This window comes from Chlorocebus sabaeus, chromosome X (assembly GCF_047675955.1).
Source record: "Chlorocebus sabaeus isolate Y175 chromosome X, mChlSab1.0.hap1, whole genome shotgun sequence".
Classification (NCBI taxonomy): Eukaryota; Metazoa; Chordata; class Mammalia; order Primates; family Cercopithecidae; genus Chlorocebus; species Chlorocebus sabaeus.
This window is the reverse complement of record NC_132933.1, coordinates 38,438,193-38,455,702: the sequence shown is the minus strand read 5'-3', so window position 1 is coordinate 38,455,702 and position 17,510 is coordinate 38,438,193. Positions and strand designations below refer to the sequence as shown.

The 17,510-nt window shown below is 38.4% G+C and overlaps 1 pseudogene; it reads left to right on the top strand.

Annotated features, from left to right (window-relative positions):
* The first annotated feature begins 984 nt into the window (after positions 1-984).
* LOC119620972 (transcriptional coactivator YAP1 pseudogene) lies at positions 985-1,834 on the top strand (annotated as a pseudogene).
* Positions 1,835-17,510: the final 15,676 nt, after the last annotated feature.

The window sequence follows — 17,510 nt, the reverse complement described above, 5'->3', positions numbered from 1 at the left end:
ATAAACTAAATTAAACGAAGAGGAAATTGGTGGTGGAGTTGCCAAAAGCAAAAGAAATAACTTGCTCTGGGTTAGTGGAAACAAAAACAAAATCATCTATACCTTGAAACTTTTGAGTATGCTAGAATTCTTGACGTTTCATTTAAAGTTTCATAAATCTATCATTTATGTTAAAACATTTTCAAAATGATAAACACTTTGTAGCTGAAAGGTTTCTTATCTCACTTTCCTAGGAATGTATGACAGACATCTTTGTTTACATGTCATGACTTGAAAAACCCTAATGAAAATAGAGATCTTACTGCCAATGATAAAATACTGCACATACTGTTATTCTTGAAAGGCACAGATCATGACGGTAATTAAGGAAATGTTCTTAAGAACCCAGTGTCTTCTTGGATGCTGTTTATTAGAGCATAGCCAGTTGTGCATGCTGCTCCATGTCATGGTGTTGGCTTATTTTCTCTATTTGTTCATTATTTTTTCTCCTCTAGGGGATTTATTTTTAGAATCTATAGAAATTAAAGAGTTCAGTGGCATTGGACATAATAAATAAAAATGGCTTGACAGAAAAATAAATTCAAGAAAAAAAATACTTGATTTATCTTTGTGGGACAAACCCTTGGCTTCTAAGGAAAAAGAAGCGTTTTATCTTAATTAACTTTTGCAAGTCCTTAAGAGTTAACCTGTGGGGTGGTTATTCTTGTTTGAGAAATTAAATGGCTCTAGTGACTTCATGAAGCTTATCAAAAGTAGGTACACAGACCAGTCAGTACAGCCAGGGAGCAGCGTGGGGCGGAGGGGCAGGATGGGGGTTGAGGGGCCGTGGCGCACCCCCCTACCCACCCAGCGGCCCTGAGAGAGAGAAGAGGGCCGCTCCAGCCACCCAGCGCCATCTGGCCCGAAACCCTTGCCACCTTTGTCATCTTGGCCCATCAAGCCGGGGAGTCCTGGCGGAGCCCTCGCTCGCCTGGTCAGAGTTCCATGTCGCGGAAGGCAGAAGCTGTGGATCCTGGGCAGTAGCCACCATCTCTATCGGCCCTCTAGGGCCAAGGGCAGCCGCCTACGCAATCCTCCCAGGGGCAAGATCCGCCTTCCGGGCCCAGGCAACCAGCACCCCAACCTTCCCAGCGACCCAGACGGCGCCATAGGCATTCTTCACCGGGCACCAGATCATGCACGTCCAGGAGGACTTGGAGACCGACCTGGAGGCGCTTTTGAGTGCCGTCATGAACCCTAAGATGGCCAACATACCCCAGACAGTGCCCATGAGGCTCTGGAAGCTGCCTGACTCCTTCAAGCCGCAGGAGCCCAAATCCCACTCCGGACAGGCCAGTACTGACAAAGGCACTACAGGAGCCCTGACTTCATAGTATGTTTCAGCTCATTCCTCTCCAGCTTCTCTGCAGTTGGGAGCTGTTTCTCCTGGGACTCCCACTGGAGTAGTCTGGCCCAGCTGCTACACCCACAGCTCAACATCTTCAACAGTCCTCTTTGGAGATACCTGATGATGTACCTCTGCCAGCAAGCTGGGAGATGGCGAAGACATCTTCTGGCGAGCGATATTTCTTAAATCACATTGATCAGACAACATGGCAGGACCCCAGGAAGGCCATGCCCTCTCAGATGAACATTATAGCCCCCAACAGTCCACCAGTGCAGCAGAGTATGAACTTGGCCTCAGGTCCTCTTCCTGCTGTAAGGGAACAAGCCATGACTCAAAATGAAGAAATTACTATCTAAACCATGAAAAAAGACCATCTCTTGGCAAGACCCAAAGCTTGACCCTTGTTTTGGTAAAGGGTCATCTCCAAACCTTTTTAGATGTTTTTGATTACCATCTTTTGTATATGAATTTGGGAAAGCACATTTAAATAAAATTGCATTGCTTTATAGTATTTTTTAAAGGTAGGTACAGAAATCCTTTGAGAAGAGATCTTCCCTAGAGTTTTAATCTAAGTTTGCTCAAATATTTCAAAGTCAGACTGCCAGTGTGCAGCCCAGGGAATGATGGATTGATTCCTGGTTATCTCTAGGTTAAACTATTTTGCTCTCTGTCATGTCCACCAGAAACGTGAGTGTTGTTCATATTACTCCAGTTTCCTCTCTGTGATCCAAGTAGAAACATAAAAGAAAATGAGAGGGAGGAGCTTCACTAAAAAAATCAAATGAAACAACAGCAGGAAATGATATCCTTTAGGCAACTCAAATTCAATATATGTAGAACTTATCTTCCCTATTCCAAATCTGCTTCTTCTACTAACTTACATTGCTAATGGCATCACCATCAATATGGTTCAAGTCAGAAAGTCTAGAATAGTCTTGACGTCTCCAATGCCCACATGTAGCCACTTATCAAGTTTTCTTTATTTCACTTTGAAAAAAATCTCTCGTATCAGTCCCTTCCTCTCTTACCCCACTGCCACTGACCTAGACTTTGCTCTCATCATTTCTCACAAAAATCTCTTAGTCCCCCAGATTTTCTCTTTGCCAATCTTTCCCCCTGCCATCCACACATCTCTCTAAAAGTCCAATCTGAGTATTCCTTTGCTTACAGTCCCTCATTTATGTCCATTACTTACAGAATTATAGCTAAATTCCTTAGCATGGAGTTCAAGGTTTTTCATAACCTAACCTAGTCTACCTTTCCAATCTCATCTGCAGTCATTCATTTCCATGCATCTTATACACTAATACCCAGGATTTATTTCTCCTAGCTGAACTATGTAGTTTCAGACTGGTTTTTTTTTTTTTTTTTCCTAATGCTTTTTCTATCTGGGATGCCCTCACCACCTTCAGTCATCATTAACTCATGCTTAAAGATCCAACTCTCAAATATCACTTTTGTTCTTCAGCTTTCCCTTCATTTCCACAATCCACCCCCCCCCCCACACACACACCCACCCTAGGCACATAGAAATAATTGTTCCCTCATGTATGTTCTTATGAGACCTTTTCTTATTGCTCTTACAAATTTATCTCATATGTGGGTTATATGTATAAAGTTGTCATGCCTTATTAACTACTATTTCTTTTTCCCTGACTAAATTTACACTGACGGTTTAATCTCTTAACTCTCCATTGTGCCTTTTAAAACATCCATTACACTTTAACAAACTGTGGTCCTTCGCTGATGGTTAACTTTCTTCTCTGACTTTAATTTAAATAGAGTGATCTCTGGATAACACATCTCTTGCCACGCCATCAGGTGGAGGCTGCTATTTCTTCCACATTCAATTCAGCGCTGGGTCAAGTGATGGGATCAGTATCCTTTTAATTTTATACTACTGCTTCCACAACTTCACACATCTACTTTGTGAAAACCTCAGTTCATGCAGTCAGCTCTAGCCCCATCTTCTTTGGTTGCAGATTCTACCAATTACTGCTAATGTTCCTCCATTCAATTAACATTAAACACATGTTTCATTTGTCTTCTTTTCCATTCCCAGTGCTGAAGTCCTGGGGTATTTCAAATCTAAGTTAATGACTCACTCAGCATTCTGAACTTTCAGTATCTTAATCTCTTTATCTTCCATGACTTCTACCCCATTTCAGCAATCCACTTCCATGGCGACACTCTGGACCTTGTAATCACTCATGACTAATTACCTCTGAAATAAATCTGGCCACTATACAATTTGACAACATTTTTAGGAATCTCACTCTATCAATCTCAAGACGTCAGTTCTTCAACCATAGCTCACAGACCCATTTACTTCACCCATATGAACCATCCTTTGTCTTTGTTTTACCTCCCTATCAAACTTAGGTTGCATGGTCTATCACTTCAACCCTCTCTTGGCAGTATCCTTAACTCCCATGTTATGTGGCCTACCACTTGCTTGATAAAGTGTTTTATCTAAAAGTATACTTAAATATACATGTTAATTGTGCAATTAAAATCTTCTTTATCCTTACTGATTTTTTGATCTGCTTGATGACTCAAACACTGAGAAAGATATGCTAAAACATTGGTGATAGATTTGTTAATTTTTCATTTTGTTTCTATAAATTTTGCTTCATGTATTTTAAGGCAAAGATATTAGATGCACAGAAATTTGGGCTTTTTAGTAACTACATGATGAGTTGAAATTTTTATTATATGGTAACTTTTTCTAGGAATGTGTCATAGTTATTGTCTATTTTGCCCCATAATAGTATAATACATAAGTTCTCTACTGTTATCTGCTAACTTTACCAGGATTTTACATTCAACCTTTCAGTGTATCTTTTAAACAACATACACTTGGTTGTTTTAATCTCTTATATTTTTAAATTCAGTCTGTCAATCTTTGTCTTCAACTGGAAATTTAGCTCCATTTACATTTATTGCCTAAAATTTTCATAGTTCTCTTGTCTTGCTTTTCTCCCTGTTTTGTAATCTTTTAAAAATAGTTTTATTGAGATACAAGTCACATATCATAGAATTTACTCTAATTTTAAAATATAAAACTCAATGGTTTTTAGCATACAGAGTTGTGTAATGTTCAACACTCTCAATTTTAGAATGTTTTTATCATCACAAAAAAAAAAAACCCATATGCATTTGCAGGTTCAAGCCATGCCCTGCCCCAACACTGTCAGCCCTAAGCAACCATTAATCTATGTTCTGTCTCTATAGATTTACCTATTCTGGACATTTCATATAAATGAAATCATATAATGTTGGTCTTTTGTGACTGACTTCTTAGCATGTTTTCAAGGTTAATCCATGATGTAGCATGTGTCAATTCATCATTCCTTTTCATTGCCTAATAATATTCCATTGTGTGGATACACCATGTTTTGCTTATTTATTCATCAGTTAATGGACATCTAGGTTGTTTCTACTTTGGGCTATTATAAATAATGCTGGTATAAACATCCATGAACAAAATCATGTGTGGATATATATTTTTATTTCTCTTGAGTGACACCTAAAAGTAAAATTCCTGGGTCAGAAGTCCTAGTCTATTCATGTCATTTGCCCACTGTCTTCTGGTTGCTTCTCACGATGTCCCTTCAGCTCCTGAGTCTGTATGGCCTGGTTTTTCCTCGGTTATAATAATAAAACAGAGATTATTATAATAATAAAAGAGAGATTGATACTAAAGCTAATGATTAATAATATTCATATATGATCATCTCTATATCCTATTTCTATTATAACTTTTCTTATTCTATTTTCTTTATTATATTGGAACAGACTGTGCCTTCAGTCTCTTGCTTTGCCACCTGGGTTTCTTTCCGCCCACAATACACATTACATCTTTGTATATTATAAACCCGTCAACAGTTTTCTCAATATTGCTTTATGCTGATGTCTTTCAAGTCAGATAGGAGAAGAAGAGTTACAAACAAAAATGCATTTACGCCGGGTGCGGTGGCTCAAGCCTGTAATCCCAGCACTTTGGGAGGCCGAGACGGGTGGATCACGAGGTCAGGAGATCGAGACCATCCTGGCTAACACGGTGAAACCCCGTCTCTACTAAAAAATACAAAAAACTAGCTGGGCGAGGTGGCGGGCGCCTGTAGTCCCAGCTACACGGGAGGCTGAGGCAGGAGAATGGCGTAAACCTGGGAGGCGGAGCTTGCAGTGAGCTGAGACCCGGCCACTGCACTCCAGCCCTGGCGACAGAGCAAGACTCTGTCTCAAAAAAAAAAAAAAAAAAAAAAAAAAAAAAAAAAAAAAAAAGCATTTACATTGAGTATTATATTTACCTATAATGATATTCCTTATCTCTTCATGTAGATTCAAGTCACTGCCCATCATTCCTTCATTTCAGGTTAAAAGATTGATTACCTGTTAGTGTTTCTTATATGATGGGTCTGCTAGTGTTGAATTCTGTCATTTCTTTCCTCCTTCATTTTTTAATAATTTTGTTACAGAATTCTTATTTGAATCTTTTCCTTTCAGCACATTGAATGCCATCCCACTGCCTTATATGGCCTCTATTTTTTACTAATGAGAAATTAGTAATCTTATTGAGGATCTCTTGCACCTGATCAGTCATTTTTCTCTTGCATCTTTCAAATTTCTCTTGTCTTTTGATAAGTTTGAATATCATTTGTCTTGGTGTAGATGTATTTATTTGACTCAGTTTATTGAACTTCTTAGTATGTAAATTTTCATAAAATTTGGAAAGTTCTCAGCCATTATTTCTTCAAAATGTGCTTAATGGCCTTTTTTTTTTTTTTTTTTTTTTTTTTATTGGAAGTCCTATTATTTGTAAGTTGGTACACTTGATGGTGTCCCACAGGTTTCTGCTTTTTCTTTTTTTCTGTTCCTCTGAATAGATCCTCTCAAGTGTTCCTACTTTTAAGATTTCTTATTGTTGTGAGCTCAAATGTGCTTTTGAGCTCCACCCTCTGCTATGCCCCTGCACCCTAATGAACTACATTTCAAATGCAAAATTTTTATTTGATTCTGTCATATCGATTTTATCTCTTTATCTTCTCTATTTGGTAAACATCATGTTCATAATTCCTTTAATTCTTGAAGCATGATTTCCTTTAGTTTTGTGAACATTTATAATTGTTTATGAATTTTGCACAGTATATCAAACATGTGGGCTTCCTCAGGTCTAATGACTACTTTTCCTGTATATGCACTATATTTTCCATTTCTTTGTATGTCTTTCAATTTCTTGTTGAGAACTGGCTATGTTATATAATGTGGCAACTCTGGAAGTCAGACATCCCCAACTACCCATCCAGGGTTTGTTGTTATCACTGTTTGCCTAGTGATTTCCCTGAACTAACTCTTTAGAGTCTGTATTCTTCATTGTGAGCAGCCACGGATGTCTCTGTTCAGATAGTTTAGTGGTCAGCAAATGATTAAACAGAGATTATCTTAAATGCCTTCAATCAAAAAGTCTTCCCTCAGGGCTCTGTTTATTTGTTGGAGAATGCCTTCAATGCTCTGACAGTTTGGAAATCTGCCTTATCCTTCATTGCTTGCCTATGCAGAGCTTCAAAGTTAGCCAGAGGCAAGAAACTAGGGTCTTCTTAGGTCTTTCTTTTGTATGCACCCAGTCTTGCACTTGCGTATGGCCATCTGGATCTCCAGAAATATGTCAGAACTTTTCAAAGACCCCTTTGGACATCTCATTCTCCAAATTTTTATGTTTGTTTAACCCAACTGTTGCTGATGCCTCAAGAAACTGTGATGTCAAACAATTGCTTCTAATTTTTTTAATGGAAAATATCCTGGGGATAGGCCTTTTTTCATTGAGCAAGTCAAGAATGAAACCAAATAAAGACCAGTCCTGAGAATAAGGTTTTTCCAAGGAACTGCCAGAATGATCAAATAGTGACATTTATTGAGCTAGGACTCTTTTGGGAGCTCCAGCCCATTCTGCCCCCTTCTGTATTTGCTAGGTTGCAGATATGCACAGATACATATGATTCTGTGGCTGTTGGTTTTCAAGGCTATCACAGAGTAGGGGAGAGTATGGGGACAGGACAGGCTAAAAATGTCATAATTCTCAGCATTCTTACTGAAATTTGGCCATTTTTCTTAAATAAATGTTCCTTGGATTGTTGGAGACCTTTGGTTGATTTCCAGAATCATGAGAAAGTTAATTTTGGCAATTTTTGTTAGTGTTCTTGTTACTGATGGAGGGTCTTGACTACAAGTTGTCCAGATTCTTGGTGTGTTGATCAAAGAACTGAACAAAATGCACAAAGCAGCGAAAGAATGAAGCAGTGAAAGCACAGGTTTATTGAAGTGAAAGTACACTCCACAGGGTGGGAACAGGCTCAATCAAGTGGCTCAAGGTCCCCAGTTGCAATATTTTCTGGGATTTAAGTATCCTTTAGAGGTTTCCCATTGGTTACACTATATGTAAATGAAGTTTTGGCCCATAACTCATTGTAGGCTGAAGGTTTAGCCAGTGAACAATCAAAGGCTGAAGTGAAGATTTGGCTTGTGACAAATCAGAGGCTGAAGGTTTGGTCTGTGACCAATCAGAGGCTGATGTGAAGGTTCCCTGTCTCTTGACTCTATTCTCCTGCCTCATTGTCATTGCCTTTATGAAGGAATGAATTTTCAGAGGTCCTTACCCCACCAATGCAGAAGCATTTCTCTCATCATCCTTCATTTTTTCCTCTTAGGTCATTTTACCCTTACTTTAGAATACTCTCTCTTTAACCATTTAATGGTTACCCTTGGTATTTTCTCATGCATACTTAATGTATAACGTTAAACATTTTACCTTCTTTTGAGAAGACAAGGGCCACAGAACATTAACTCAGATGATACCTCCCTCACAAGGTATGTGATATGGTATGGCTGTGTCCCCATCCAAATCTCATCTGGAATTCTAGCTCCCATAATTCCCACGTCATGAGAGGGACCCAATGGGAGGTAATTGAATCATGGGGGCAGATCTTTCCCACGCTGTTCTCACAATAGTGAATAACTCTCACAAGATCTGATAGTTTTATAAAGGGGAGTTCCCCTACACATGCTATCTCTTGTCTGCTGCCATGTAAGACTTGACTTTGCTCCTCATTCACCTTCAGCCATGATTGTGAGGCCTCGCCAGCCATGTGGAACTATAAGTCAATTAAACCTCTTTCCTTTATAAGTTACCCAGTCTTGGGTATGTCTTTATTAGCAGTGTGAGAACAGACTAATAGAGTAAATTGGTACCAGGTAGTGCAGCACTGCTGTAAAGATAACCGAAAATGTGGAAGCAATTTTGGAACTGGGTAACAGGTTGGAACAGTTTGGGGCACTCAGAAGACAGGAAGATGTGAGAAAGTTTGGAACTTCCTAGAGACTTGTTGAATGGCTTTGCTCAAAATGCTGATAGTAACATAGACAATAAAGTCCTGGCTGAGGTGGTCTCAGATGGAGATGAGGAACTTGTTAGAAAATGGAGCAAAGGTGACTCTTGCTACACTTTAGCAAAAAGACTGGTGGCATTTTACCCCTGGCCTAGAGATCTGTCAAACTTTGAACTTGAGAGAAATGATTTAGGGTACCTGGTGGAAGAAATTTCTAAGCAGCAAAGCATTCAAGAGGTGATTTGGGTGCTGTTAAAAGCATTTCGTTTTATGTATTCACAAAAATATAGTTTAGAATTGGAACTTATGTTTAGAAGGGAAGCAGAGCATAAAAGTTCAGAAAATTTGCATCCTGATGATGTGATAGAAAAGAAAACCCCACTTTCTGAGGAGAAATTCAAGCTGGCTACAGAAGTCTGCATAAGTAAAGAGGAGCCAAATGTTAATTACCAAGACAATGGGGAAAATGTCTCCAGGGCATGTTGGAAGTCTTCACGGCAGCCCCTCCCATCACAGGCCCAGATACCTAGGAGGCAAAAAATGGTTTTGTGGGCTGGACCCAGGGCCTTGCTGTTTTGTGCAGTCTTCAGACTGGATGCCCTGTGTCCCAGCCATGGCTAAAAGGGGCCAACACAGAGCTTAGGCTGTTGCTTCAGAGGGTGCAAGCCCCAAGCCTTGGCAGCTGACACGTGGTGTTGGGCCTATGGATGCACATAAGTCAAGAATTGAGGTTTGGAAACCTCTGCCTAGATCTCAGAAAATGTATCAAAATGCCTGGATGTCCAGGCAGATGTGTGCTGCAGAGGCAGAGCCCTCATGAAGAACCTCTGTTAGGGCAGTGTGGAAGGGAAATGTGGGGTTGGAACCCTCACACAGAGTCTCCACTGAGGCACTGCCTAGTGGAACTGTGAGAGAAGGACTACCATTCTCCAGACCCAAGAAAGGTTGATCTACTGACAGCTTGCACCATGCACCTGGAAAACCTGCAGACACTCAACATCAGCTGGTGAAAGAAGTCAGGAGAGGGGTTTTACCCTGTAAAGCCACAGGGGAAGAGCTGCCCAAGACCATGGGAACCTATTTCTTGCATCAGTGTGACCTGGATGTGAAACATGGAGTCAAAGGAGATCATTTTGGAGCTTTAAGATTTGACTGCCCCCTGGATTTCAAACTTGCATGGGTCCTGTAGCCCTTTTGGTTTGGACAATTTCTCCCACTTGGAAGGGTTGTATTTACCCAATGCCTGTACCTGCATTCTATCTAGGAAGTAACTAACTTGCTTTTGATTTCACAGGCTCCTAGGTGGAAGGGGATTGCCTTGTCTCAGATGAGACTTTGGACTGTTGACTTTTGAGTTAATGCTGAAATGAGTTACGACTTTGGGGAACTGTTGGGAAGGCATGATTGGTTTTGAAATGTGAGGACATGAGATTTGGCAGGGGCTAGGAGTGGAATGATATGGTTTGGCTGTGTCCCCACCCAAATCTCATCTTGAATTCAAGTTCCCATAATTCTCAAGTATTATGAGAGGGACCCAGTGGGAGATAATTGAATCATGGGGGTGGTTCTTTCCCATGCTGTTCTCATGATAGTGAATAACTCTCACAAGATCTGATGGTTTTATAAAAAGGAGTTCCCCTGCACATGCTCTCTCTTGCCTGCCGCCATGTAAGACTTGACTTTGTTCCTCATTCACCTTCAGCCATGATGGTGAGGCCTCTCTATCCATGTGGAACTGTGAGTCAATTAAACCTTTTTCATAAATTACCCAGTCTCGGGTATGTCTTTATTAGCAGTATGAGAACATACTAATACAGTATGTAAATATGGTCTGGTATTTTATTTTCATCTTATATTTTCTTTAATTCCTCAAATTAACCATTGTTGTTATCACTTAGTACAGGCAATATTTGTTTTGATTTTCCCATGTACTAACCTATACTGCTTCCCTCCCCAAACTTAACTCTAGAGAAACTATAAAGGGAAACATAAGCCTTGAGAACTAATAAAATATCCTTAAAACCCCACTATGAAGACATGAATGTATGTATGTGAAGTGGAACAGCGGGCTGCACCTGGTGCAGACATTAGTTGGAGACAGCAGCGAGAAGAATGGTTAGGAAAAAGAAGTTTATGCTTTGGTTTTGCCTCTACACTGCATTGCTTTGAGATAATAATTGCACTACAATGAGAGTAGATGTGTATGACAATAGGGCTAATATCAGAGTAGCCAAGTGAAATATAAAGTACTATAAAATTATGAGCAAGTGGGATTTATCTCATCAATACATCAGAAAATCTATTCATGTAAATCACCACATAACAGATTATTGGATTATATTACAATTGATGCAGAAAAGTATTTGATAGGTTCAACATCTCCTTTTGATTATGTAAAAAATCCAGAAAACTAGGATACTTGATATTCAAAAACCCACAGAAAATATTATATTTAATGGAATAACATTAATTACATTCCTGTTAAGACCAGGAAGAGAAAACTGAAGCTAGTCAACACCATAGTTTAACACAGTACTGCAGGTCCTGGCCAATGTTATAAACAAATAAGAGGTTTGTGTATTAGAAGACCTTAAAATCATTATTACTTGAAAATTATATAGTCATTCACATAGAAGCATCAGTAGAATCAGCAAATCATTAAAATTAAGAATAGTTAAGCAAAATTGTTAAATACAAAATCAACATTTTCCCATGCCAGAAATAACAAATTAAATATATACTTTTAATAAGATACCATTTGCAATTGCCTCAGAATAATATCCAGGGATTAAGTTAATCAGGGAGGCCCAAGACCTCTATGGAGGAAATGACAAAATTCTAATAGAGGACACAGATTATCTGAATAGAGATACATTCAATGTTCTTGAATGGGTTGACATTATAAATATATCAATTATCCCCAAATTAATATTTAAACTTAATGTAATCTCAGCCAAAATTCCAGTTGAAAATTTAAAGTCAATAAATGTACTAAAATGTATTCAGTAGGATAAGGGTCCACAAATTGTTATGCCAACCTTATTAAGGATAAGGAAAGGGCCATAACAACATTTTCCATTTTAAAAAACTGTGATATTGGTGTAACTAATCTAATAGACCTATAGAACAAAACAGAAGTCTCAGAGATAGACACATATATATGGAATTTAATAAATGATAAAGGTAGCAGCACAAATAAAAAGAAAATAAAGGATCATTTAGTAGGTACTATTGAGAAAACGTACTCTCCATAGGAAGAAAAAAAATGACTTTAAAAAGTCTCTGCCCCAATGCCTGTCCCCGTTGCCAAAAGCAGGACTGAGAACTCCATTTTGACCAAGATTCCTTCCTTTTTAAATAAACTGTCTTTAAAAAAAACCAAAATAATGTTTCCCTAATTGCAACATTTTTAAAAATGTTAAATATATGGCATTTTAACTATATACAAGGTCAAAGAACCTTTTTGCTCTGGCACAACTTTGTGGTAAGTAAATCAGCCCCTTTGCAGTCTTACAACTTTTATTTCAGTGCCTGCAAGTCCTACCACCACTGGTTAATATTTTTTAATACAATATATTTTGTCAACTGGTTGTAGAATGTACCAATACCATTTTAATGAAGAAGGTGTGAACAAAACACAACTTCTTTGATGGCTCACCAAGCTTCCAAGTTAAAAAAAAAAAAAAAAAAAAAGTGGAGATGTGTGCTTGATCATATCTAATTACCACTTAATCTTGTTAACTGAAAACCTGTGGAATAAGAAAGGAACTCACTCATATTTTTAATCAAATGACAATAAATATTAGTAACTGGCCCTTCTCTACTTATCCCTACTGTGATCACATTTCCCTTTATCTCATTCAGTGACAGACAGGGAAGCACACTGGAGGTTGGGAGATATTTCTCCTGGCTTTGTAGCCCCATGTTTTACATATTGCAGAATTCTCCCTACCAGAAAAATAATCATCCCACCAGTTACTGTTCATTTTATTAACGGCTTGAAGTTTAAAGCTGGAACCTTTTAAACTTTGTATAAAAGTTTCAAAGTCCTGAAAAGAATATTTTTGTGGTCAAAATTATTGAAATCACTGGAAACTCCAATCTTTGGAAAACCTTTTACTCTAAATGTTCAGGTATAATTTAGGTGGAAGGAATCAAAGTAATGTTCACTCCATTTCCAAAATGCTCTCCCCAAGATTAGAATTCAACAGTTTCCTAAATATCTCCTCAAAATTTTGTCCTTTTGCCCCCTTTTTTGCCTCTCTTCTTTCCTCCTGAAAATCCTGTTTTAAAAACACAAATGGTCTTCTTTTGACTATTATGTAACTATTTTAATGCAACTGAGAAGTTAATAATGACATAAGAATTTTACAGAATTTAATGAAAAACATCCAGCCTTTGAATTTATAGATTGGAGCCACTTATGAATCATGTTCTAGTTTCCAGGGTTTACTGTTTCTTCACTATTTATAAAGTGAACTAGGTGGGAATGATTCCATCTCTAACATTTCTAAGAAACTTGTTATAGTTTCCAATTTTTTGATATACCATTAATTGATTAAACAAACACTTACTAGGAAAATAATTCTTAAAAGTGTATGAGAATGTCTAAAAGAGACCTCAAACTTGTATGTGGCAGGGAAGAGGGTGGTGTTGGCAAAGGGTTCCCTAAGAAACCTTGTCCCTGAATGGTAAATTGGAATTTGCCAAGGTTAGTGAGCAGGGAAGGGAGGTTCAGGGAGTCATTTCATTTAGTTATCTGGGTATATTAATTAAATCTGGTTAGTCATATTTCAAATATGTATTGAGCTCCTACTAGGTACCAGACGCTTTGTTAACTGTTAAAGATACAGTAATGAACAAAGCACATTAAGATCCCAGCCCTAGTGAATCTTATAATCTAGTGTGGAAGTGTTATGAACACATAAATTGTCACATTGATAAGTACTACGAAAGAAATAAACAGGATACTGTGTCACAGAATAACAGGAGAGAACTCTTGAAGAGAAGAGGAGACTTTTAAGATAAATGTTAAGAAGTCAGCCTCTGTGAAATTGCATTTCAGGAGGCATACAAAGGTCCTGATACATTCGTGAGGTCAGTGCACAGTAACGAGGCCCACATAGCTGGAGCATGATTGGCTGGGAGAAATACAGTAGAGCTGAAGATGAAGAGGTAAGTCAGGGTTTATTTTAAGTGAGATGTTTTAAGGAAGCGATGACATGATAATGCATGTCTTTAGGTCACTTGACTTTGCCATGCGGAGTATAGATTGGAGAAACAAATGTAGAAGCAAGGCCAGTTAGGAGGCTATTGCAGCAGTCCAAAAAACAGAGGATGGTGGCTTGGACTAGAATGGTGACAGTGGAAACGGAAAAATGAAACAGTGTTGAGGTAAATTGTGAAAACAAAGCTAACAAGTCTTACTAATGACTTGAATATAGAAAATAAAGTTAAAAAAAAAAAAAAAAGATGACTCTCTGTTTCCTGTCATGAGCCACTCACTATCTTCTATGAGTAAGAATGTGCTTGAGGACAGGGTACAGAATCAACAGTTCTTTATTGATCATTTTAGATTTGAAGTGTCTGAGATATAGCAATGTGATATCAAGCAGGCCATTGACTACATAGATTTGAACCACTGAGGAAAGGGTTGAGCTAAAGATAAGGGTTATATGGCTACAGATTAGCGGTTCTCAATCCTGGCTGCAAATGAGAATAACCCAGGAAGGCTTTAAAACTACTAAAGCCCCAGTCTAATATATCCACAGAGCTTGCGACTTAATTGGTCTGGAATGGACATTGGCATTTTTCAAAAGCTTCGTAGGTGACTCTATACGCAGCCAGGGCTGAGAGGCATTGACAAAAGTAGAAATGGATGAGCTCTCCAAAGGAGAAAGTATATAGAGAGGTGAGACACAGAAATGAGACCTAAGGAGCAAAGTTTCTCAAAAGTATGATTCATAAGGCATCTACATCATAATCTTTTGGAGTGTCGGTTAAAGATAAAAATTCCTAGGCTTCATCCAGAACGATTATACCAGAAACTTTTGAGAATAAGCTCTCAAAATCTCCATCTTAACAAGCTTCCCAAGTGATTTTAATGTACATTAAAATTTGAGATTTATTTAGAAGTAGAATAGGAGTACCCAGGGGGATAAGAAAACAAACTGAGATACAATAAGGTCACAAAAAGCTGAGAAAAAAGAATCTTTCAAAGAGGGTGGAGTCAACTGAGATGAAAGTTGCTGAGAGGTCAAAAAAGGTGAGTATGAAGAAGTGACCATATCTGGCAAAATGGAGTTCATAATGATTCAGGAATCAATCAATTTCAGTAAGGAGATGATGTAGGAAGCTAAAACAGAGTGCATTTAAGAAGGAGTGGAAGGTGATGAAGTGGAAACAGCATACATATAGTACTCCTTTAAGAGACTTGGGTTTGAAGACCAGCAAAAAAACAAGCCAATTGCTTGACGTATTGTGGGAATTGTACGGTCATTTTCAAACGGGAGATACTAGCATGCGCTTTTATGCTGAATGTAACAATCCAGGTAGAGGGGGGAATCAAAGATTCAGGAAGAATAATCACCCCCAAAAATGAAGTACTTAGTTGTTTATTTAGAGAATATGCGTCTTTGATAAGAAGAAAGACACATCTTCCACTGTAACCATACTGAATAATCCAATAAGTATAAGCATAGTTAAGTTTGTAAGTGGGAATATTAGGAGGTTCCCAACTGATGGTTTTTCAATGAAATGTAAGGCAAATTCATCAACTGAGAATGCAGGATAAATTTTTTTAAGGGTATAAATTACTTCTGGTTGGCCCACTGAGATAGCATTCCAGCTCAAAAATCCAGTGTCCTATAAGAACCATATTAAAGCTATTTTGTTGCTAAGGAAGTTACCTTAGTACTTTTTGGCTTAAAGTCATCTTTTTTACATTATGGGGGAAATCTGCAATTTCAACTGAGCAACTGATAGACTTTTAAATAGATGACATTTGTTTACACACCAAGTTTGGTAGCTGCCTACAGGTAATCGTGCAGATGAACAATGTAAAGCCTCCATCTGAATTAGGATGTAATTTTCACAACAAAATATCTCTGGCCAGGTATGTGTTTAACACCCAACTGGAGGAAACTTACTTTGCATGAGATGCTATGCTAGGCAATCTGTGCAATTCTCATTTCATCTACTCTATTCTATGTAGTACTGTAACCATGTAGGGGGTGAAATTAACATAAAGTTTCATCGCTGGTAAAAGAAATGGGCATTAAAGCATTTGTCCAACTGCAAGGCCTGTACTCTGCACAATATATAACAGCATTTACTACATTTAAGGTTCAGCAAATGCAGTACTGAATGATGTCCAAAGCCTAGAGATAATAACAATCTAGGTGCATTAATGTATTCCTTGTCTGCCAGGAGGCTCATAACTAAATTTTAAACAAAATCATAATAATTTACTTTAGTTTGGGTATTCTGCTATATTTGTTCTCTCATCCCATTCCTTACTTGGCTCTTCTTTATCAACTAGTTATATGGGATGGACACAGAGGTTATTGATTACTTTTATTTCAAACAATCTTATTATTTTTAAAAGTAAGTGAGGTATAGACCAAATAGTAAGAGTCTTAGTCTGTTGGGGATACTATAACAGAATATCATAGACAAGATGGCTTATGAACAACAGGAATGTATTTCTCACAGTTCTAGAGGCTAGAAAGTCCAAGATCAAGGTGCTAGAAGATTTGGTATCTGGTGAGGGTCTGCTTTCTGGTTCATAGACTTGTCTTCTTGTTGTGTCCTTGTCAGAAGGGGTGAGGAAGCTTTCTGAGGTCTCTTAAAGATGAGGGCACTAATCACGTTCATGAAGGTTCTGCCCTCATGACCTAATCAACTCCCAAAGGCCCCACATCCTAATACCATCGCACTGGGGGTGGTTAGCATTTCAACATATGAAATTGGGGGAGATACAGATAGTCAAGAGTATTCTGCCACTGATCCCCACCAAATTCCTGTCCTTCTCACATGCAAAATACATTCATTCCATCCCAATAACCCCAAAAGTCTTTACTCATTCCAGCATCAGCACAAAAGTCTATAGTCCAACATCTCATCTAAATATCTAAATTAGATACAGGTGAGACTCAAGACATGATTCTGAGTAAAATTCCCCTCCAACTGTGAATATGTGAAATCAAACATGTTATGTACTTCCAAAGCACAATGGCATATGAGTCTGTGTTCTACAGAGAAATAGAACCAATAGGATATATAGACATATATAAAAAAGAGATTTTTTATGAGGAATTGGCTCACACGATTATGAAGGCTGAGAAGTCTCATGATCTGCCATCTGCCCAGAAGCCCACATGATTATGGAGGCTGAGAAATTCCACGATCTAACATCTATCTGCTCAGGAAAGCTAACAGTGGACTCCAGTGCAAACTCCAAAGCCTGAGAACCAGGGGAGCCAATGGTATAAGTTACAGTCTAAGTCCAAAGGCTAAGAACAAGGAGCACCGATGTCTGAGCTCAGGGGAAGATGGATGTCCAAGTTTAAGTAGCGAGGACAAATTCACCTTTCTTCCACCTTTTTGTTCTCTTAGGGCCTTCAATGGAGTGAATGATGCCCACCCACATTGATGAAGGTGATCTTCTTTACTCAGTCCACTGATTCAAATGCTAATCTCTTCTAGAACCACCCTCCCAGACACACAGAAATAATGTA